We start from the raw sequence: 24195 nt of genomic DNA, 5'->3' as shown, positions 1-24195 counted from the left end.
CCCTTCACACCTAGTGTCAGCACCCCTTCACACCTAGTGTCAGCACCTCTTCACACCAAATATCAGCAGTCCTCTGCCCACGGGAGGGCAGAGGCAATGCTTGAACCAGTTCCCTAAGCCTGAACCTCACCAGGGAGCCAGCACTGTAGCTGGTGTATCACATGCATTAGCATGCACAGGCCTCACAACTCTGCAGTATCATCATTCCCACCCGTACAGATAAGGAAACCGAGGTTCAGAGAGCTATGAATTAAGCTCAGCTCACAGGAGTTGAGCAGAGGGAGCTATGAATTGTGTCAGTATTCCAACACATATCTACCTGACTCTATATATGTGCTTTCTGTACAACGGCCCAGGGACCCCACATCACTGCCAGTTGGAGAACGGGGAAGCCCAGATGCCAGTCCCTGACCACTTCCACCGTCTTGTGCTGACTCTGGATGCAGGATGCAAAGAACCACTTCCCTCAGCATCTGAGGAAGAGGAAGTCCTTTCTACCATGGAGAGCAGCTTGGGTTCTCATGACAACTTTAATGTCAGAGAGGTGAACCAACATCAGAGAGTGCTCTTCAAGGACTGCCTCCCTCCTGGGCCCTCCTCTGCCTGGGTCACAGGCCTCTAGATTCCACCAAAAGCTGTTTGTACTTCGTTACTCTCCCAGGGCCTCTCCTGACACCTGGCCTCTGAAATTCTTTCCACATATAAGGGTGCCCCCAGTGTGTGTGAAAGCAAGTGCTTCCAGGGTTTCAGGTGCTCCACAGAGAAACTTCCATAGTCATTCAAAAAGATTAGCTTCTCTCTCTAATTCACATAATCACCAAGGGATAAAGCCTCACAGGTTATGGGCTGGAGCTTCTTCCTCTGAGGGTCTAACAGGAAAAGCTGGACAAGTATATATTTGTTCTTTTCTACTTACAGCCCAGAAGAGTGGCACAGTCCCCAAAAATACTTCGTTCTGTATTTTTTAAAAATAAATAGAAAAGAAATAAAACACTTGGTTTCTAGTTGGCCAGGTAAAATAAGAAAGGAGCATTTCCAGGGTTGAGTTGGCAGCCCTATCTGTTGGTCTCTCCACTTCAGTGAGGTCCTCTGAATGGTAAATGAATAAAGGCAGAAGAGCGGTGAAGAGCTTTTTCTGACCTCACACCAAAAAATAACAGGAGAGTCAGGAAGGAAACAGGTGAAAGCCTGAAGGGATAGGAACAATGTGAAAAGTAGAGTAGGTCTGTGAGTTCCTTCCCCAAATTCCTGCATGGCCAGTTAGCCCAGAAATGCACCAGGGCAGAGCTCCACAAAGCGGGAGAAGCGTCCAGCAGCCATGGCGCTTAAGACCCTCATAAAAGGGACAGCAATTCTGGAGATGGGACTCTATCTGGCTGATTTTTAGATCCTACAGTCAGATACATATATGCTGATCTAACTCGGCATTGGTTCATACTCAGCCCTTCCCTTCCACATGTCAAGCACACAAATGCACATCCCAGATTTACAAACTGACAGTTTCCCATTCCTGCGCTGAGTGCCTTGGCTTAACTTGAAAGGCATTTCAGAGGCTGAACTATTGAGACAGATTCAACGTGTACAGTGACACTCAGGCTGCTAGATACCGACTAGTCAACCCTTGACCAGCAGCTGCCAGATGATTAACAACCACACTGAAATGATCAGATCCCTACGTGCAACCTGCAAGTGATTTCAGGACCTCCCTGTTTTGTATTTTCTGTTGTTCTAACAAAGGATCTTCTTAAATCTATTTCACGTATTACAGTAGCCCGGACATCAAATGTTTCCCAGAGTGAAATTAAATATAGCATTTTATTTGGAACAAGCCAGTCCAACTCAATTTTCCTCCCCGGCGTTGCCACAGAGAGACCTTCCATTTGGCAACTGAAAGATGTGCTGAGCTCTAGGCTGGACATAGGACTTCTTTCCATGCTCTTAGTAATCCATCTGCTTCTTCTGCCCAGTACAAGCACTACAGGAATCAAAAAAGGAGTTTTGCCCCTCTGCCCCTACGCACTGCCTTTAGGGAAAAATATCCCTGTCTTTCCAGCACAGCCTATCCAAGCTCCTGCAGAATATGTCGCTGCACCACCAGAAATTAATTTCCTGAAGGAAAGTCAATGAGTTTGCCAAAAAGCAGGTTTCCCTCTTTGGAGGGAGCCGGTCATATCTGGGATATTGTTGCATGTTGTTGATGATTAACCTGCAGGAGCCTCGTTGTCAACAAACATTTACTGGACATCCACTGAGGGCTCTGCATCATCTCAGGGAGTGAGAGGCTATGGAGAAGCAAAGGATGCTACAGTAGGGAGGTGGGAGGAACCCAGAGACCCCAAAACCCAATGTGCTCACTTTGTAAAAGTAGTAACGGAGACCTAGAAAGAATCTGGTGTTGCCAAGGTCACAGCACCATGTGGCAGCCCTGGCGACTTCCTGAATCTCAGATCAGGGCTTCTCTGAAGCTCGCTCCTAAGTTAGACAGGGGGTGTAAGTGGAGACTGAATATCTATCTCAAGTACATAGACGTGTCTGTGGAAGTCTCCAGTGACTCTGCAGTTACAGCTCCCATTTCCCGGGGGCCTGAGCAGGGACCTGGCACCTAAGTTATCTTTAACTTCCCAAACGAGCCTGAAATAAGGACACTTGGGCTCGGAATGAGGCCCAAGGTCACACTGATCGTGAACGTGACAGGTACAATTTGAACCCAGTACTGTTTGATTCCAAAGCGGGCTATATGGATATGTTAGGATGCCCACCTACCATGTCACCTCACTTACTCTACCCTTGAGATGGAACCATCTCTGTAAAGAAACAAGGATTAAACCAAATCAAGTACAAATGAAAACTCAGATTACAAGTCATCACAGAAAGTAACATTCAATGTGTGTATGTCTTTGCATGATTACGCACATGCAGAGGAAGAATATATCTAGATACCAAGTGGTAATTTTTAAACTTTCTCCTTTATAAATTTGTTTTTCTAAAATATTAAAATAGATGATTCTCATTCATCTGAAATTAATTTTTTAGGTTGTGGTAAAATATATACATGTAACATAAATGTTACAATCTTAACCATTTTTAAGTGTACAATTTAGTAGCATTAAAAACATTCACATTGTTGTTTAACCATCACCTCCATCCATCTCCAGAACACTTTGCTCTTCTTGAAAAACTGAAATCCTGTACCCATTAAACAACAGCTCCATATTTCCTCCTCCACCAGCCCCTGGCAACCACCATTCTACTTCTGTCTCTATAAATTTGTCTATTCTGGGTACCTCATATAAGTGGAATCATACCATATTTCTCCTTTTGTGTCTGGCTTATTTTATTTAGCATAGTGTTCTCAAGGTTCATCCATGTTGTAGCATGTAACAGATTTTCCATCCTTTTTAAGGCCGAATGATATTCCATTGTATGTATATACCACATCCTGTTTATCCATTTATCCATGGATGAATACTTGCATTGCATCTGCTTTTTGGCCATTATGAATAATGTTGATACGAACATGGGCAAACAAGTATTTCCAAAAGCCCCTAGACTTTTTAAATCCTGGAGTATACTTTTAGAATGTGCCACTGTGAATTAAAATCAGGATAGGCTTTCTATTGGTATCAGCCTGGAAAACAGCAAATTCTATGCTGGAGTCTACACATTTTGCCTTCTGTCTTTAAATACCTCTAAACCAGCAGTTCTCAACCCTGGCTGCATATTAGAATCACCTAGGGGTGCTTTTAAAAACTACTGATGACCCAGCCCTATGAAAGCCACTGAATCAGAACTCCTCTTAGTTGAGGCAGAGGAACTGAGTATTTTTAAAAGGCTGCCCAGATTATTCCACTGTACAGACAAGAGTAAGAATCAGGGTCCTGAAGCCTCTTCTTCTGGGGGCCCTTCTCTTTATTTAAGAAATCTCTGCCTTATGAGTAATTCCTCTTCTTTCCTCCCATCAAAGCCCAGAAGGGTTTGATAACCAGTCAATTGCCCTAGTTGTTTGACTGACTGCATTTCAACTGAAACATTCGCTCCACGGCCTTACCTCCTCCAGTTGAAGCCTTTTATCTCTAATTGTGGACTGCGTGCCTGCTTCTTTCTTGGAAGGAATGTTGATATGAGTAAGCAGTTAGGGAAGTATTTCCAGGCCTACTCCGTCCTTCAGGTATTATAATCTAGTCCTTTCAAGGCAGTAGGGACAGTAAGAGGGGCCAGAAGATGTGGTCCCAGTCCGTATCCAATGCCCAACTGAGGCACTGAGCCTGCTCAAGAGGCCCCTCCCCATGCTCACATTTCATCCCTAAGCCCTGGCCTCCCCTCCCTCTTGCCCGAGACTCCCAGCTACTTAATTGGCGTGCCCCAGGGACCTCTGGTGGTTCTGCCCAGTTCTGTCTTTGCTAATTTTCGTCTGTGATGGGGTTCCCTCCTCTAACACCCTAGGACACATCTCTGCTGCGTGTGCTCTCTCTCTGGTTCTTGTGTTCTTGACAGCAGAGCACGTTAACTGATGGGCAGCACGGTGACTTCGAGAACAGGATGAGTTCCAAGTATCTTTGTCAGAAATGTCACAACCACGGCCAACGTGACACTGGCAGCAGCAGGGCGTGTTCTAAGACACAGATTCGCCATCAGCTGCTCCCCAGGCAGGCAGGCCTGGGGCTCCAGGGCTCTTCAACTCACCTTGGGGCTCGTCTGCCTCTGCAAAGAGCCCTCCAAACAGGGTATTGGGAGCTGAAGCCATGGCAGCAGCCCCAAGGACTGGCCCATTTGGGAGAGAACATGGTCCTTCCCTCTGCCAGGCCTACCCTGGAGCCTGTCCCTGAAGGGCTGGGACATCCTGAGTCCTCCACAGGGGACTGGCTGCAGTGCCCCTTTATGTCCATATGCAATGCTGATGTAAAAGTGTCAACGGTATTGGGCACAGGGACTGTAGTAGGAGCTCTGAGGAAAGAGCATGAGCTGGAGGAGTCAGGCCCCCAGGAAGGAGAGGAACCAAGCCTAGGAAGAGGGAGAGCCCATCCCATCAGAGGAACAGGCCCCACTCAGAACCCTTCTGCCCTCACAGGCATGCTGGGCCCTGCAAGCTGGCAAGCCATCGGGGTAACAGGGCCCTCAGCACCAGCACCTGATCCACTGACCAGGATCCATCCTAGTACGTGGGCAAGCTCGCGGAAAGGGAATGACAAGGAAGTGCGAAGGTCAAGGAAAATGAAAACTGAAGCCCCACTGAATGCAACAGAACACCCACAAACAGCAGAAGGTTAAATCCAAGCAAAGGGACTCCGATTGACATGTCTCTGATGTCTCAGTGACCAGGGAACCCCAGATATGCCGGCAAACACGGCTTCGTTTCCCCATCTCATGCAGCGCACGTTTGCTCAGCCCTCCAACACGCCCGCTGCAATGCAGGTCCTCACTGTCTCCGGCTCCTCCTGACTTCACACCCATGAGGCGCTCCAGTCCAAAGCCAGAGAGAGCCCCCTCTGCCTCGCTGGGGGAAAAGGGGACGTGGGGAGAAGACACTGAATATTCCTCTTCTCTCTTCTTGAGTACTTCTTTTGCCAGAGATGAGACATGGCTGCACACTTTCTAGGTAAAGAAGCAGAAGCATAGACTAGAAGGGATGGTATCAAAGGAACCTCACATGTCCATCAGCCGTGTGCGCTCACTATAAGTGTCTGCCTGTGGATGAGTGCCGGGCCTACAGGGAAGACAGGAAGGAGGGCTGGCAGTGATGAGAACCGTGTTGTGATGCTGTCGCTGAATTACAGCATCATGGGAACTCCCAGGAGTCAACGCCTACGGCCATGCTGTGGCCAAGACCCACTCCAAGCACATTTCTATAAGAGAAGGAGTGCGGCGCAGGCAAACCAACAGAGGGATGGAAGACAGACAGACTCAGGTTCAAACTGCGGCTCAGGGACATTTTTAGCTCCATGACTTCAGGTTTCAGCTTTAAAACGAGACATAAAAAACTGTATCATGGATTAAGAAGAATCCTGGTATTATTATCATGGTGATAATATTTGTTCAGTATTATTACCTTATTGCCAGCAGTTAGGCTTTCTTAAGCATATTTCACAATGATTCACATACTTGACCTCATTTACCTGGAAAACAATAAGATTTTTGAGGTGTCTGTTGAATATGAATGAAGTCACCCTCATAAATTGTGAATTGCTACGGAGCAGTTTCTCAGATACATCGTTAAATGGAAAAAACAAAACACAGTGCAGGACAGAACGTATCAGTGTTCCCATCAGAGGTTTACAAATCAATATACATGTTTATGCTTACTGATGGACAGACCTCCTTGCAGGGGAGGCACCGGGGGGCTGGGACAAGGGAGAGGAGAGACTTATCACTATATACCCTTTTGCATATTTTTGACTTTATACCACGTGTATGTGCTACCTTTTTAAAAGATAACATAGAAAAATTAAAAGGACCATTGCTCTGAAAAAAGAAAAGTAAAGCTGTTACATGTTGCTGAAAGCTTTGGATGAACTAGCACAGTAAATAAGTGGCAATGTGCTTCCTTAGCCCAACTGAGAGGTGTTCGCCAGGGACTGCATCCTAAGGAAGAGGCTAGGGTTACACAGAGGTGGCTGCAGTTTTTACTCCATTGCTCGTTTAAGAGCCTGAGTGCTGGCCTCATGATGGGCCTCAGCAGCTGAATGACACCCCTCTGGAGGTCACACTTAACAATGCTGGTGGCCGGCACGGTGGCTCACGTCTATAATCCCAGCACTTTGGGAGTCTGAGGCAGGTGGATCACTTGAGGTCAGGATTCCAGACCAGCCTGGCCAACACAGTGGAACCCTGTCTCTACTAAAACTGCAAAAAGTTAGCTGAGTGTGTTGGCATGTGCCTGTAATCCCAGCTACTCGGGAGGCTGAGGCAAGAAAATCTCCTGAACCCAAGGGGTGGAGGTTTCAGTGAGCAGAGATCCCACCATTGCACTCCAGTCCGGGTGACATAGTGAGAGTCCCTGGAGAAAAAAAAAAAAAAAACTATGTTGGTAATTCTGTGTTCACATAGCACCTCTTATCCAAGGAGTGCAAGGTGCTCAGGCACACTCCCGGGGCCCCGGACCCACCTCCCCGGAACAGGGAGCAGTCACTGAGAGCATACAGGACCATCCCCTTCAGGCTCACCTTGCAGTGTGCAGTGTGGTGGCTCAGGGCACGCCTAGGCTTCATGTCGCTTCCAGCGACCTTGGCAGTTGCTTAACCTCTCCATGCTTGTTTCCTTCTTTGTAATTCCAGAATAATAATAGTCCTTAGTTCATGAGATCAGTGTGAAGACTGAATAATGACCACACGTAATAAGAACTAAGATTTACTGAACCATGATTCTATTATAAGCCCCGGACACATCTGTATCTGGTTGGAGTCCGGTAATGACACTCTGAGGTAGGTAGTTACTACCCTTATTTACCAGTGAGAAGTGGGGTCACAGAGGGGTGGAGCGAGTCACCCACATCATAGAAATGGTGAGCAGGAGCCCGAACCCCTCCTCAGCAGCGCCAACTGAAGGACCATCCAGTTTCAGATATGCGCTGCTTTAGAGATGGACAAACTGAGGCACGAGGAGGCTGGAGCAGACTCTGCCTGCTCCTCCTCACAAGTTATTGGAATGCTGCAAGGGCACCCTTGAGTGACAGATGTCAGGGAAGCAAGACAAGAAGCTCTGGTGGAGTTATTGACTCTCAGTCTAAGGGCTGAAGGTGCAGGTCTTCCCTCCGCAGTGTGAGCGCCAGTTCCAGCCACAAATCTCCTCTCTCAAAACTCGCAATTCAGCCCTGCTGATCAACTGCAGAGAAGGCGCCATAAAAACCTGCTCAAATCTCGAGGTACCCCAAACATGAGAAAACGGGCTACAGCTGCCGCTTAAAAATGTAGAGGGATAGACTGCGGGAGGCGGGGCAGCGCGGGAGCCAGCAGTCCATCCGTGTAGAGGGGAAGCTGGGACTGTGTAAGCAAAGCCATAAACCCCTTGTCAACACTGCCTCGTGCCTTTCCTCTGTGGACAGGGCCTGGGGCCCGGGAGGCCTGCAGAGGGGAAGGGAGCCTAGCGTTTAGCCTCTGATGGCCAGAAAGATAGCTCCACACAGTGTCTGTGAGAGCACCAGGAAAGCAGACACACTGAGAGTTTCACTCATTAACATCGGTGTTGCCATGACAATAAGCTGTTGCCAGGTAGCAGCGAACTAGGAGAAGAGTGAGAATTAGCAAAGCCTAAAAATAAAGCTGTTATGTTTCTTCCCCCGTCTAGATGTCCATGTGTAACAGGCAATAATCTCGCCACCGCCTCCTCACCCCAGCCCTGGAAGCCCACATGGGAAAGACAGTGCCCTGCACAGAAGGGGAAGGTCACCTCTCCAAAGGAGGAGAGAGAACAGTACCCGAAGATAGTGGTGGCCAAAATCTGAAGGCCAGCAACAAGCAGCACCAGAGAAAGCTCAAAGTAACACCTGGGAGGGATTTTTCCTTCCCTTAGGAAGCTGCTGACCTGAAGTGTTAACCTCAGCTCCAGGTTGGAGCAGGGCCCTTCCAGGCTGTCAGGTGCCCGTCCAGCTCCTTGGCTCTGACAGAATGGGAAATGGCAGACGCTGGCTCCTGACTGACCACTTTTCTCCTGGAAAATACTTAGCCGGGCCCCTGCCCCAGAGGCATCTGTGGGAGTCAGGAGCCTAGACTGGGCACATGGACAGTTCCTGGTTGCTACCACTGAGGAACCAGAGGAGCCACTGTGATAACCATTCCAAACAGGAGGAGATTTCAACAATCAAAATCACTGAGCAATTTGTTCATATCTCCAAGGGACCTGCAATAGAATTATTTTCAGGATCTTCCAGTTCGGCTTGATGTCAGAGGAGAAAATGCATGATGTCCAGTTCTGTGCTTCTTCTGTCCATCCCTCCCACCCGCCTGTAAGCTCCATGAAGGCAGAAATCATATCTAACTGGTCACCCTTATGACCGCAGCATCTGCTGTCACCCCAGACACTTAGTCAGTGTGCAGTAAATACACAGAGGAGAGAGGAAGGGGCAACTAACTCAAGCATAATGGAGTCAACATTCTAGATAAAATAGTGAAGATATTAACAGTACCAATATCTGACCTAAATCAAATACATCTCTTTCTCAAATTATAAGCTCTGCATTCTAAGGACTGGATCCGATTCCTTATCTAACTCTCTATTCTCAAAAAATAAGTTAGCAAGTATGCAGGTGTCATGCTTTAAGCAGATCAGTCAAAATCCAAAATTTTGGTGGCAATGATTTCCTTTATAAGCAATCATAAGATTTCCTCAAACACAGAACCTGCATGATCTCTCTAAAGTAAAAGTTGTTTAATTCAGATAATATGTAATAATCTGGATCTATATATTGAATGAAGCTAGCGGCAACCACGGGATTCCTGGTTTCTTTCCTTGCAACCACACTTCCCTTTGAGTTCTTTCTCTCTACCACAGGCTGATGAGTGCTCAGGAAATGCACACAGTGGCTCAATTTTGCTATCAGTGCAAGAAGCACACATTTAGGAAGCAAAATTCATTCTTTCTTTCACCATCACCCCATAAAAACATATAATCCGGAACAAAATATTAATAATTTCTTGGTTCTTTAACTGCTCTGGATTACCCAGTCATTGATCCAAATACCAGCTCCTGCCTCTAGTCCTCCAAGCTTGTGTGAATAACTTAAAAGTAGCAGAAAGAGGCCAGGCACGTTGGCTCATGCCTGTAATCCCAACACTTTGGGAGGCCAAGGCAGGTGGATCACCTGAGGTCAGGAGTTCAAGACCAGCCTGGCCAACGTGGTGAAACCCCATCTCTACTAAAAATACAAAAAAACTTAGCCAGGGGTGGTGGTGGGTGCCTACAGTCCCAGCTACTCGGGAGGTTGAGGCAGGAGAATCGCTTGAACCCAGGAGGCGGAGGTTGCAGTGAGCCAAGACCGCACCATTGCACTCCAGCCTGGGAGACAAAGGGCAAAAGACTCTGTCTCAAAAAAAAAAAAAAAAAAGAAGCAGAAGCAGAAAGAGTGACAGGTGAAAGAAAGGAGGAGCCAAATCACGGAGAATGTGAGGGCAAGCCCTGCTCATGTCCCCCCAAGCCCCAACCTCCAAGCAAGACCAAACCTGCATGAATGACTTTACATTCTTGGAAGAAGGAGAATCTGCTGGTGGGGTCCTACTGAATTAATCATAAAGATGCATAAGGCTGCTAGAGTTAAAGAGGCCTCAACAGAGGGTCATAGATTTACAAAACTACAGCAGCAAGAGTTATCCAGTTTGCCTTTGGCATTGCCCGTAGAGAAGTCCACGGACATACTCCTTCTCCACCAACATGAGACACCCCAGACCTCTCCTGGTGAAGCCATGTGCCCACAAAACCTGACGTTCTCACCACCAGGCACAGCCTGGACCAATCTGATAAGCTGCTGGAACATGGTTACTGCAAGGTATAAGAAAGTGGGTAGCATCCTGTAAACTACAAAATCCCAAATTAAATCTGACCTTGACCTGACAGCCTGGGAGGACTCCTAATTCAGGGAACTCTGCCTGATTTACTGCTCTCATTGCTGATGCTGAAGGCACCTTCATGCAAACACCCACCTTGATTCCTGGGTTTTCAGTCGGGCCTCCCTTGACCACAGAACAAAGAAAAGTCAGTCCCGACACTAACTGGAGAACAGAACTCTTGAATGCTCTATGTTCCTTTCTGCTAAACTGCATCAAAAGAGATAGTTCCTCCATCACTATAACCATCTTGATTCACATAATCCCAGCTTGCCCACCTGTATACTTTCTTCCTTCTCTTTGGCACTAAATACCAGTTATAGCTGCAGATTCCATTGGAAAGGAGTTACCGGAGAGGAGATGACACTGCACCTAGCTTCAGTCTGCCCCCAAATACAGCCTCCAGCAATGTGCTGGGGTCCTGGCAGATGATTAAGAAAGGTATGTTGCATGACTGAATGAATGAATGAAAATATTAACTTAATGCTTTTTTCTCTAATACACTTTGATCAATGAAATGTTTCTCAACTTTGAAACTTGGACTCTGTCCTCTGAGATTCTGCCAGTCTAACATTGATAATGTTTGCCTCGACTTCCATATCAGGCAGCACAAAATGTCAGTGTCAGCACAAGTACCACGTGAACTGGGTTAAAATCCACTTATAAACGTGAGTCAGCCAACCCCCCACCCATTTCCCAGACTTCAGGATGAGAACATCAATCCAACATCAATCCCAGGCTGCCTCCTAGGAAAGAGAAACAAGGCTCGCTATTTACATGCCTCCAAAGAAAGAGGGCATAAGTCTTAAAGCTATTGTGATAAGCACTATCATCACATCCCACTGATGGCACGCACTGTTACATACGTCACTGTGTCAGCCTACCCCTTCCTCAACTCCCAACGATGGAAAGGGTTCATATTTTCTATCACAGCCCTGGGAAATAAAGCTCTGTGACTCTTAGGAAACTGTTGAAACATGGGCATACCCCAGTTCTCACTTGCCTCCCAGATGTTCTGTTGCAAAAGCATTCAGATAAAAACATACCACATCAAGCTCAAGATCAGATTCCCCCTTGGTCCTTCCTTCCTTCCTGCAACAGATACATTTGTTTTCTTACTTTGTAGCTTTGTATCTGCCATTTTTAGAAACCGGTTGAAAGTAAAATTCGAGCCTCTCCTGGAGAAAAGGATAAGCATCTCTTTCTCTCTTTCAATCTCTCTCTCTCCCTCTCTCTCTCGCTCTCTCTCTCTATCCCCTCCTTCCCTCTCTGGCATGTGTTACGGAATTTTATATAGCTTGACTTGCTGCATCTCTGATATGAGCCACTTATATACACAACATAACCAGACACACATTTTTAAGAGTATGCAGCACTTAAAATAACTGTATCTTAAACCTTCTGATTTTAGTTGAGAATTTGATTTAGGGACTGGATGGATCTTGGCTCTTGAGGAAACAAAGCAATTACTATTTTAAAGGAATACGAACATAATCTTTAAGGAGTTCACTAACTGAAAAGTGGAGAAATCTGACTTGTTTTTTGTCCCATCAGATTCCCTTGGAAGTACAAATATCTCTCTATGAATATTTTCCAGAGATGAGTTTTCTGAAGCTCAAGATAGTTATTTTAAACTTCAGCTCCTTAAATTGTATTTCTAAAATATAATTAGGATTCTTTATTCTTGGGTAAACAACCGGTAATAGGGTGCTGTGTGACGGTGGTACCAGCCAGTGAACCACCTTATGAAACAGCACCCCAGCTACAGAGCAACCACGGACGTGCCTCCTTCCCTCCCTCGCTCCCTTTCACACAGATGGAGTGCCATTTGTCTTCAGAGAGCCACCAAACTTCAAGCACACTATGACTCCTCCCTGTGAATTTCTTACTATTACAACCATCAAACATACCCCTTCCCACTCCTTTGTTCATAAGGATTGTTGGTGTTTGTTGTACTTGCTTTTCTTTCAAACCATACTGATTTATAGAGGGGAGGCTTACATAATTTTCAGGATGATCACTGTTTTTACAAAAACAAATTCTTATCATCATATACCTCATCCAAAACCAAGACTTCACCGTGGTACTGTGTGACTCGTTGCTTCTTACTGATAGAAGTGGCAGGCATGGAAACCGGGGGGGTGATAGCTACAAGACTGAATACCAGGTGCTGCACAAACACCGCCATCAGAATGGATGCTGCTGGCCAGGAGAGCTGGCGTGGGGCTCTGCGGCCCTCAGCTTTGCCATGCACAAACCCTCCATTTACTGGATGGGGGTGAGGCCCAGGGGTGCCGGAGCACTCTGATTAGAATAATTAGAGTGGTCAGGTCACAGGTTTCTCTACTATTTCCATGTAGGGTACTTAAACCCTAAGTTCCACCCTTAGATTAAGCCCGGTAGAACACTCTCCAAGAACACAGGACAGTTGCTATTGGGTAAAATATATTTCCTGCATTGGGATGAAAAAGGATGGGCAGCCTACACCTCTGGCTTCATTAGCTTACCTACCCCTGGGGGTCCAATTTGGGCTGATCTTCAGCTACTATACATGGTAAAACACACTGGTCATTAAATAGTAAAACACTGTATGGGTTGATAAATATCAGTGCCCTGAGTCCTTCAAATGCTGCACCATCCAGACATCCTTCCATCGGTCCCTGGAGCTTCCCTCCAATGCAGTGCATAGTGGATTTATGCCTAGGGGACAGACGGCTCCAGAGCCTGCCAGCTCCCTCAGCCAGGGGCATCCACTCTGACGGGCACTGCAGTGCCAGGTGTTAATAACATGGGCAGCCCTCATCAAGACCTTGCCTTAAGGCCACCTCAGCGAAGATAACTGTCCTAGCCAAAGCCACGGCAACCTCTTAGACATGCCCGTCATTTCTCCTCTCTGAGCAGTGCGTTGTCTGACTGTTCTTCTCTTTTAGCACATTGTAACTTTTCTACCTTGAATCATGTTGTGCTGTGTTGTTTTAATGTTGTCTCATTCCTCTTAGACATAAAGAAGTTCAAGCTGGGCCTCATGCTACGTTTTCTGCTTCCTTGCTTATCACTTTATACTTAGCACAGCACCTGTGCACGACAGGTACTTAAGGAACACTCATTGTGAGAAACTGCTGAAGTCGGAAATTCCAAGAGCCATGGCCTCTGTGGTTGCTACCCATCCTCTCCAGCCCTGCTGTCCTCAGAGGTCCACTAATTTGGCTGCGTACCTCCTTGTGCTATTTGTTATGTTCCTTGCATGAATCCTCCATTATTATTGTTTGTTCTGTCTCCCTAAAAAAACTATCCACTCCTTGAAGATAGGGACCATTTGTAAAAAGGCACAACATCAATAAGCCTTTCCTGAAAGTCAGATGTTCTGTGGGAAATGCTAGCCTATTTCTCATGTTTTTTGTTTTGTTTTGTTTTTGAGACAGGGTCTGGCTCTGTCACCCAAGCTGGAGTACAGTGGTGCAATCTCAACTCTCAGTTCACTGCGGCCTCAACTTCCTGGGCCCAAGTAATCATCCTGTGTCAGCCTCCAGAATAAATGAGACGACAGGTGCACACCACCACACCTGACTAACTTTTTTACTTTTTTGTAGAGACGAGGTGTTGCTATGTTGCCCAGGCTGGTCTCAACTCCTGAGCTCAAGTTAGACTCCCACCTCGGCCTCCCAAAATGCTGGAATTACAGGCTTCAGCCACCGCACCTGGCCTATTTCTCATCTTTTAAATAAGAAAAATTATCATGCATTACATGTCAACTCAAAGCCAATTTCCTAAAATGTAACCAAAACACTTCATCATGTATTTCCTAAAATGTAACAAAATACAGCATGTCTATCATATAGTATAACTATCACATCAACTATCACAATGGACATAATGTGCTTAAAATAACACTTCCTGACCTCTCAGCTTAATGTGCAGCAGCCCATCAGCTGCCTTCACACAGCCCCATGGAGGGGCCAAACAAATGACCTCTTTCTAGGAAGACTGTCAGCCAGAAAAAGGGAAGGAAAGAGAGTCCAGGTGTGTCATGGGTCGGGAAAGCAGCCTGGTCTCTCCCCCAAATCCTGGCTCTGCAAATCCTCCAACACGAGTGGCCAAGATGCCTTGCCTTGGGAAGGGAAAGATGCTCCTCGAATGTGGTCCTGGGGCCCAGACACATCCCCAAAGCATGTCCCCTTGATTGACACTCGACGGGCTCTACGCAACACCCACAAGTGATTCCCACATTCTACCAACTGTACTTGAAATGTAACTCAAGATTTTCACTAAAACGTTATATTACGTTTGGAGGCTGTAAACATAATTTCCTCTATAAACATCAGTTTAAAATCATGTTATTAAAATATGTGCCTAAAATGTGAAGCATGGGTATTAAAAATCCAAAATGTATTCTCCCAGGAACATGTTAATGTGGGAGATGGTCTGCAGGAGAAATCTGTAGTCCTAAATCTTCACCACCCTTCACACAACAATGGGTCCATTCCATGCACACAATATGCACCTACGGACTACCTAGTTAGTAGATGTGACAGCTGACAGAATAAATTAGACTAGGTTGGAGACCAAGAGAAATCTAAAACTGGCCACGCTGGCTATTCAAGAGAGAAAAGGAACAAAGAACAAACATTCATTGGACACTCACTATGAAGCAGGCATGTGGTAGGCAGGGAGGTGGGTACACACGTCATCTCACTGAATATTCATGACAACTCAAAGAGGACGGTATTACTAGCCCCATTTTGCAGATAAAAATGCTGAGTTTCAGACAGGATAACTGACTTGGCCAAAAGCTACACAACCACCCAGCGGTGAAATCTAGAATCAAAGGCAGGCTCCACTCCAAAGCCCGAGCTCTTTCCACATCTCACAGTGCCTCCTCTCGGATCAGAAGCAGCCTCCACTTCCCATGCTCTGCCATTCTCCCAACCCTCAGAGTCTCATTTGCTTTTTTAAAATACTACTCTGCACTTCTGAAAATACAAATCTACATTTCGTAAGTCATCAACTGGCCTTCTTCCCTCTGGATCTCATTCCAAGGGCTGGGTTGTAAGTCTCCTGGAGCTCCTTAGAAGGCCCGGATCTCAAGCAGGCTCCCAGGATGCTGCAGACACCGTTTACATGGAACCATTCCAGGTCTGTCCAGCTCGCCCTCCCCCTCCCTAAATACTCCTCAAATCAGGGTAATTCCCACTGCAGTCCATGTACATGGTGATAGACTGAATGTGTCCCCCCAAATTCTGATGCTGAAATCCTAGCCTCCAATGTGATGATTTGGGGGAGGGGCTTTCATAGGCAATTAGGTCATGGGGCAGAGCACTCGTGAATGAGATGAACACTCTTAGAGACTCCAGAGAACTCCCTCGCCCCTTCCACTATGTGAGGACACAGTGAGGAGACAAATGTCCACGAGCCAGGAAGAATGCCCTCACCAGACACCAAATCTGCTGGCACCTTGATCCTGGGGCTGCCCAGCCTCCAGACCTGTGAGAAATGCATTTCTGTCTTTGTAGTCCCCCCACTGCGGTCTTTTGTTATAGGAGCCTGAGCAAACTAAGATGACCCCAAACCTTCTGCCTACTTCCTACTTTGAAAACTCAGCCCGAGAGGATGCTACTGCCACTGTTTATTCTGCAGCTACTTAGATGCCAGCACTTGCAATGCACGGGACCCCAACTCATGCAGTTTACCATCTACTGGGGGTGACAGATAATCAATACACAAATAAATATAGAATTACACATTGTTTTCAGTGCTATAGGAGCCAAGAGCACCACAGGGCAAGATGAAAGGTTAAGACGATTTAGAATAGGAGTCTAAAGCAGACTTTTCACATTAAGTGACACATAATGAGTCCCAAAGAGAAGGCCAAATTAAGAGCGAGTGCCTCTGGGGCAGACTCCTCCTCCCTGTACCCAGGCTACACGCCCCACCCCCACCAGCCGAGCCCCACAGCCAAGTGTGGACACCTGGCCTCTCAGGACTGGCTGGGGTCACGCTGCACCTCCACACACTGGCTTTCCCAGTGTAACGTGCAGAAGTCTGTTGCCTGGTTTCACTCAGTCCTTCAGAAGTGTCCGAATGCATGGCTTCCTTCTAGGAAGGCTGGCAGCCAGGAAAGGGAAGGAGGAAGGACAGGGCCCTGGCAGTGCTGTGGGTGGAAGAGCTCACTGGCTTCGCAGAGCCTCCCACACACGTGACCAAGACCCTCTCCCTGGGAAGGAAGGAGGTTCTTTGGGGAGGAACATGAGCATGAGGGAATGAATATATAAGAGGTTTTAAATGTCCCTCGTCTGCTTCTGATTCATTCCTAACTCATCACATTGTTATTTTGCAAGCATCGTTTAATGTCCAAAAGACTGTAGAGCCTCCTGGCCCCGCATGACGGGGCAGACATCACATGCAGCGAAGACCTGTGCCAGGGACCTGGGCCCTGAGATTTGGCCAGAAGCAGGCCTATAGGTCACTTCACTCAGTTCCATCCCCTTGGGCTCTGTCTAGCAAGCTCTCTGGTGTGAAAATATATCCCAAATGCATGCATCCCAGGACCAAGTATGAAGGCAGAGGAGAGGCCAGGGGGGCCCAAGGAAATGCAATGTGCTTCTCGGCTGAGTGAAGCCATGATGTGCTGGTGGGTGACCCCGAAGGAGCAGTGTCCCCCGGTGTGCACTTTCCCTACATTCAGAAAACCGCCCTAAGAATGCGGATCCCTGGAGGTACAGGTACTGGCTTGGCCATCGGATTGCAGCCACCTCCAGGATCCTGACTCCTAATCTGTCCTGTGTCTAACAGAGGCCCAGAGCAGTCCACCCAGCAGGAGGTGGTGAGAAGCCAGTGGGGGACTTCTGGTTGCTACAATACCTGAGTGGGGAATTGAGTGAAGGTAAAAGCCAAGTATCCTAAACACCCTTCGGTGGGTGAGATAGCCCCTAACAACGAATGGTACTTGCAAAAATGCCAACAGCACAACTGAGGGGGACTGTAAGAAGGAGAAGTCCAATGTCCATAACTGTTCCTCTGAGGACATGAGGACAGGACAGCACGCAGACAGACTGCAGGCAGACATCCCATCCTACACCACCTTCTCGGTCCTGGCTGGTTGCTTCCATGGCCTGATACTTTGAACAGTTTGCAGGCACTTCCCTTCATGGAAAAGACTATGTACATTTCACTGCAGACAGGGTATGCATGGCTACACCCCCAGCCTAGAAATCAAGACCTTTCTAAATTCCCCAGAGAACTTTAATAGGCTCCCCATGTGGATTCCATTCACACAGAAAAAAAGAAAACTTTCAGTGTACAAACAGCCAGCTCCTAGGTTTCTAGGATCGTACTTGGGTTTCCAGAAGCAAAGCATCTCTTCATAGAGAAGAGAGGTCCTCTCCTTGGATGCAGACCTGGGGACCTCTGTCAGACAGAGAGCTTCATCTCCGGGGCTTAAAGCATTCTCAGGGCCCAGGGTCCTTTATCCTCAAGCTTCATCCCACCCTCTGCTCATGGGGAAGAAGACAACAGAGCCCAGAATTTGCTCACGAAACATTTTTAAATTAAATAAGAGCCCAAGGATGCTGTCAGGTGAGACACTCCTTCCCACGTGAAGCAAGGCACCTTTCTCTTCTCCATTATGGCTGTCAGTGGTGGCAGAGCGCCTTCGAGAAGGAAGGGGCAGAAGAGGCTCCGCCCAGATGGTGTGGTCCTGAAGGACCAAGAAGAGGACTGAAGGTCTCCACCCCTTAAAACAACTTCCATACCTGTTAATAAATGATTGAAATGTCTATAAATGATTCAAGAGAAGACTTAAAATATGAAATATCTAATATTCATGCTGAGCTATATATGACTACTATTTAGTTCTTCAGTTCTTGTGCAGGTTTCAACTGAGATAAAGACTTAAATGTGTACAACAGCATTGATTAGCTGGAGGCAAACGGGGACCAGGCATCATAAAATTAGGTACAAGCCGGGCGCGGTGGCTCAAGCCTGTAATCCCAGCACTTTGGGAGGCCGAGACGGGCGGATCACGAGGTCAGGAGACCTAGACCATCCTGGCTAACACGGTGAAACCCCATCTCTATTTAAAAATATACATATAAAAAACTAGCCGGGCATGGTGGCAGCGCCTATAGTCCCAGCTACTCAGGAGGCTGAGGCAGGAGAATGGCGTAAACCCGGGAGGCAGAGCTTGCAGTGAGCCGAGATCCGGCCACTGCACTCCAGCCTGGGCGACGGAGCAAGACTCCGTCTCAAAAATAAATAAATAAATAAAATAAAATAAAATAAAATCAGGTAAAAGACACAAAATGAGAGTCTGTGCTTCCAAAGCACGCGAGCCTCAGCTGAACGAGCAGTGAGGTACTAGGCAGGCCACACGGCAGCCTGGGCTCAGTGTCCCCGTGTGGAAAGACAAAGACTGAACTGGCCATTCTTTAAGGCTTTCCAAGTCTAAAATCTTCTAAGTCAATCCAATTTATCAAAAGCAACGTCTGCGCATTGCGAAGGCCCAGCTCAGGCAAGGGGAAACAAAGGCCCACGATCGTTATCATTTCTCTCATCATTCTAACAAAAGACATTCTTGCATGTGATGAAGAACTAGAAAAATATAAATGGTCAGTATCTTCCGAGTCCTTGCCAGGAAGACAAACGATAAAGCTGGAATCGTCGCCCACCCAGAAGCACTCCCTTCTTCTCCCTTGCTGGGAATGCCCGGATTTGGTTTGATGTCACCCCTCCCCCAGCAATGCAGGCACATCACAATTCACCCAAGCCAACCCCATCCTCCCTGCTGAAGAGATATCTGGCCAGCCCCTGGCCAATGAAGCATGGCAGAGTCTGCCGGCCGGGTCTTAGAGAGGGTTCCTCACTCAAGGAGCACATGCTCTCCTGTTGCCCCTGGAATCCCCTCTCCCAGAACTTGATATGTGACACAATAATTTGTTGTTAGGGTCGTGAGGACACTTGCAGCCAAAAGCAACCTGACACACAAGCAGTAAAAAAAAGTGACATTTATAGCAAGGATAAATACATGCTAGAAGTAGAGAAAGAAAAGCTAATTCCTTTGACATTTCCCAGATTGGCAGCAAAGACCTTAGGGAAGACATTTCCAGTCTTCTGTTCAGTCTGGGAGAACACAGAGAAAGAGGCAGAATTTCTGGGACTCTCTCAACTATGGACAGGGGACCCCTAAGAGGAGCAGCCAGGCTGGGCAGTGGAGAAGAAAGCGTTAGTGGGTTTGCAACACAATGGTATTGAATTGTACTGCATTTTAGGAGCTTTATAACCTAACAGATAAGAACACCAAACTATTATTGAGGAAGTTATAATGATCTTTCAGGCTCAATTATTGAAAGTCCAACTGCAGCTAAGTTGTGGGGAAGGTCTCCCACCTTCTCTGTGCCCTTCTTTATTTTTTGGAATGTCCTATCCTGGGGCTGTGTATGTGATTCTCTGAGCACTGAGTGGAGAGACAAAGCTGTAAGATTCCTAATTCTGGGAAACGGGAGGAGGAATCAACATGGCAGCCCACCTCAGAAAGATAAACCACCACTCTTAAGGAACTCTGAAGTCTAGAAAAATACGTTTTTTAGGAAGCTTAGCTCTTTCCAAAAAATGAGATATTGCAAAAAAGAATACTAATCTAATGGTTTTTCAAGCAGATTTCCAGGCTACCTTCATTGAATAAAAGTACATTCAAGCCCCAGAGTGAATGGTCCTCTTTTAAACCAACCTAAACTTCGGAACCTTTGGAAAGCTGTCCCCTTCCCCATTAGCACTTGCTGTCCCCCTCCTCCAGGTAGGGTCTGCCAGATCTCCAGGGCTGCCTCCAGCTCATCTGGAGGAGTCTCAGCTCATATGCCACCCCTCAGCAAGCCTTCCTCAATCCTTCGACCTAAGTCACTCCCACAGCTACCACTGCACCATTCTATTCGATTTCTTTGTCAGCCCTCGACATTCCCGGAATAATCTCATTTGTTTATTGTGTATCTACCCCAGTTCCTGCAACAGAAGATAAGCTTCAGGGGAGTAGGAGCCTTGCCCTGTCACCACCGCATCCTCAGACTCCAGAACGAGGTTTCTCCGCCTCACACTGTTGACATTTTGTGCCAGATGATTCTTTGTGGTGGAGCTGTCCTGTCCATGGCAGGATGCTTAGCGGCATCCCTGGTCTCTACCCGCTATATGCCAGTAGTAACCTGCCACCCACCCTGACAACCAAAAATGTTCCTGGACATTGACAGTGGCCCCTGGGGAGGCAAAATCATCCCTAGGTTAGAACCGCTGCTCTAGAACAGGGCCTGGCACTTGGTAAACACTCCCCAAGAATCTGCTGAAGGATTTACCCCTTACAGACTAGGTTAGGCACCGTAAGAGGACCGAATGAAAGCATTCACAGGAGAGTTTTCACACATTACTAACCTTCCTAAGGGATACATTGATACAGTGAAACTCCTGAGTGTTGCCTGGATTAAAACATCATAATAATAACAGAATCGAGGGTCCATCCATTCATTCATCCTAATAATAATTTTTTGTGGAGCGTTCACCATGTGCAGGCACTGCTTGGTGCTAAGGACACAGCAGAGAACAGAGAACATTCTGGTGGGAGGCAGACAAAAAATAAGTAAATAAATGAGATCATTTCAGATAGTAATTGTGCTATGAAAAAAAAAAAGACAGAACCATTGGCTCCTGAGTGATGGATGCCTGGGAGCAAGGACCTGGGAGGATGGCAGCACCTTTTTTTTATTATTGCTATTATTTTTGAGCCAGGGTCTCACTCTGTTGCTCAGACTGGAGTGCAGTGATATGGTCCTGCCTCACTGCAGCCTTGACCTCCCGGCTCAAGCAAATGGTGCCACTTTAGATAGGCATCTGTAGAGCTCTCTCTGTGGTGGTAACGCATGCTCTGGGACCTGACAGAGGAAAAGGGAAGGGGGTAACGCCTGTGGGAAGAGCAGTCCAAGAAAACAGAATGCAGTTTACCCCTGAACGTGGGGACTGGGGGCACCGACTCCCTCACAGTCGAAAATCCAAGGTAACTTCTTAATCCCCAGAAATTTAACTACTCATAGCCTACTATTGACCAGAAGGTTCACCAACCAACAGGATAGTCGATGAACCCATATTTTATATGTTATATGTATTTTATGTTGCATTCTTACAGTAAGCTAGAGAAAAGAATATGTTATTAAGAAAATCCTAAGGAAGAACAAATATATTTACTGTTCATTAAGCAGAAGTGGATCATCATAAAGGTTTTCACCCTCATTGTCTTCACGTTGAGTAGACTGAGGAGGAGGAAAGAGAAAGATTGGTCTTACCATCCCAGGGGTGGCAGAGGCAGAAGGAAATCCACGTCAGTGACCCGCACAGTTGAAACCTGTACCGTTCAAGGGTCAGCTGTAGTGAGTGCAACGTCCCTGAGGCCAGAACAAGCATGGCCCTCTCCTTGTACCAAAAGAAACTGGGTATGAGGAAGTATAATTCGTGGCTTGGAGGGGAGTTGAGGGGATGGTGGGGGGAAGGCAGCAAGATAGAGATCAGGGGGATTCACGCTTAAAAGTCTATCAAGATGTCACGGACACGATCATGATTGAATGACTTGGAGCCACTCAATGCATCTCGAAAACGACCAACTTGCAACAAATCTCAGGAGGACTTGATGCAGCCAATACTTAATTTACAAAGGTTAATTTATTGCAGGAAAACTTCTTAAAAGATCTGTCGATAATAAACTATAACATATGATTAAGAAAAATTAGCATATAGTAAAATGCATTCTTACCTTGAAAACTTAAAAAAAAAAAATCACCTAAGATTATTATGCCTCGCTCTGGTGTGGTGGGAATGAGGGCTGGCCACAGCAGCCACCGGATGACAGCACATAGTGGGCAGTTTCCTTGCCCGTTCCTTTACTAGCCAGAATCCCGTCTCTCCCTCCCCACCTCCCACCTTTGCCTGCCTTACCCTGGTGGAAACTACAAGCCACAGAGTAAAAAATAAAAAGAATTCATATCAAAGACGTTGTATAAATTTGCCTTTTCCTCCAAGCCTGGTTCAATTTCTGCTTTTTAAAACCTAAGTCCTCACAGTTTGGTAATGTGGAGAAGCTCGTTAACATTGTGCAGCACCGAGATTACACCCCCATGTAGGTGCAGTGCCTACAATATGCGGAGCTGTAATTAATTGTTAAACGGTGAGTCATCCTCAAGCCGGAGGAACACATTTAAATAGCCGCAGAGGGGAGGCCTCCGGTTCCACAGAGACAAGGAATTCTCCTGGCTGCAAACAGCAGCCTCCTCAGAAGCCGCCTCTCTGGGGCAGAGGCGGGGAGAGGGGCAGGCAGAGCTCCAGGTAATCAGCCCCTGCTGCTGCAGGAGATGCTGCCAGATCTGGGTATTCAGTCTTAAAGGACAAAGGCACAAACACAAGCACCTTCCTTCCTGAGGACGCCCTTTGCGGTGGGCTGCACTGTGCTACAGCCTTGGATGCGAACTCAGCCTCGACTCCCAGCCAGGGCAGCTGTTCTCGTTTCAAGGCCCGCTCACCCTCTGGGCCAGGCAAGCTGCATAATGAGAGAAGGTGATTTCCATACGGGGGCCTTCCGGTAGTGAAAATTCATTTAGGAGAAAATTAATTTGAATTAAACTTACGAAACCCAGAACATGTAGATCAAGGGAGCGTTCCAAATGAAACCGCAGCTCGGTTTGGAAATCATCTCTTAACACCGCAGTTCTAGACCTGGGTTCATTCCCGCACTGAACCGACTCAGCAGGGGCTTATTTTCAGAAGCTCTGGTTCTATTACAGGGCCCTCAAAACTGTCAGATTTTGAAATTAGTAAAATTAATTTCAGTTTGGTGCTACTGATTCAAAAATTAATCATCCTCCAGTTTGGTTCTATTCAATCATTGACTTAAATGTGAGAAAATCTCACTTCTCTGGATGTTTTTGGAGGAGGGGAAAGGAAGGTAGTCTTGACTGATGAAAAAATTTCAAATTTCTGATGTTTGAAGATAGGCAGTTTTAGTACTTGCACTGAACATATTATAGGCTGAGATTTAAACGAACCCTAATAAGTAAAATTCAGTTAGTCACTGAAAAATTACTAGCCATAATAGGGGTTTATTACGTAATAATGAGTGGCATTATATCATTGAGTCTTAATTTTTGAAATCAATGGGAAACATGGTTTGTGTCAGATTTCCTGGGGTACAGTCCGAGTGTGCGCTGCCCGGCATCAAACTGCCTGGGGTACAGTCCGAGTGTGCGCTGCCCAGCATTAAACTGCCTGGGGTACAGTCTGAGTGTATGCCGCCCAGGATTAAACTGCCTGGGGTATAGTTTGAGTGTACGCTGCCCAGCATTAAACTGCCTGGGGTACAGTCTGAGTGTGCGCCACCCAGGATTAAACTGCCTGGGGTATAGTCCCAGTGTGCGCTGCCCAGCATCAAACTGCCTGGGGTATAGTCCGAGTGTGCGCTGCCCGGCATTAAACTGCCTGGGGTACAGTCTGAGTGTGCGCCGCCCAGGATTAAACTGCCTGGGGTACAGTCTGAGTGTGCGCCGCCCAGGATTAAACTGCCTGGGGTACAGTCCGAGTGTGCGCTGCCCAGGATTAAACTGCCTGGGGTACAGTCCGAGTGTGCGCTGCCCAGCATTAAACTGCC

At 47.0% G+C, this 24195-nt stretch overlaps 1 protein-coding gene across 1 annotated transcript in view; it reads right to left on the bottom strand.

Annotated features, from left to right (window-relative positions):
* The window catches only part of CACNA1C (calcium voltage-gated channel subunit alpha1 C), a 640117-nt gene that overhangs the window by 482208 nt on the left and 133714 nt on the right, over positions 1 to 24195 (bottom strand). The window lies entirely within an intron of this gene.

Source organism: Piliocolobus tephrosceles, chromosome 10 (genome assembly GCF_002776525.5).
Source record: "Piliocolobus tephrosceles isolate RC106 chromosome 10, ASM277652v3, whole genome shotgun sequence".
Classification (NCBI taxonomy): Eukaryota; Metazoa; Chordata; class Mammalia; order Primates; family Cercopithecidae; genus Piliocolobus; species Piliocolobus tephrosceles.
This window is presented reverse-complemented; position numbering and strand designations above follow the sequence as displayed.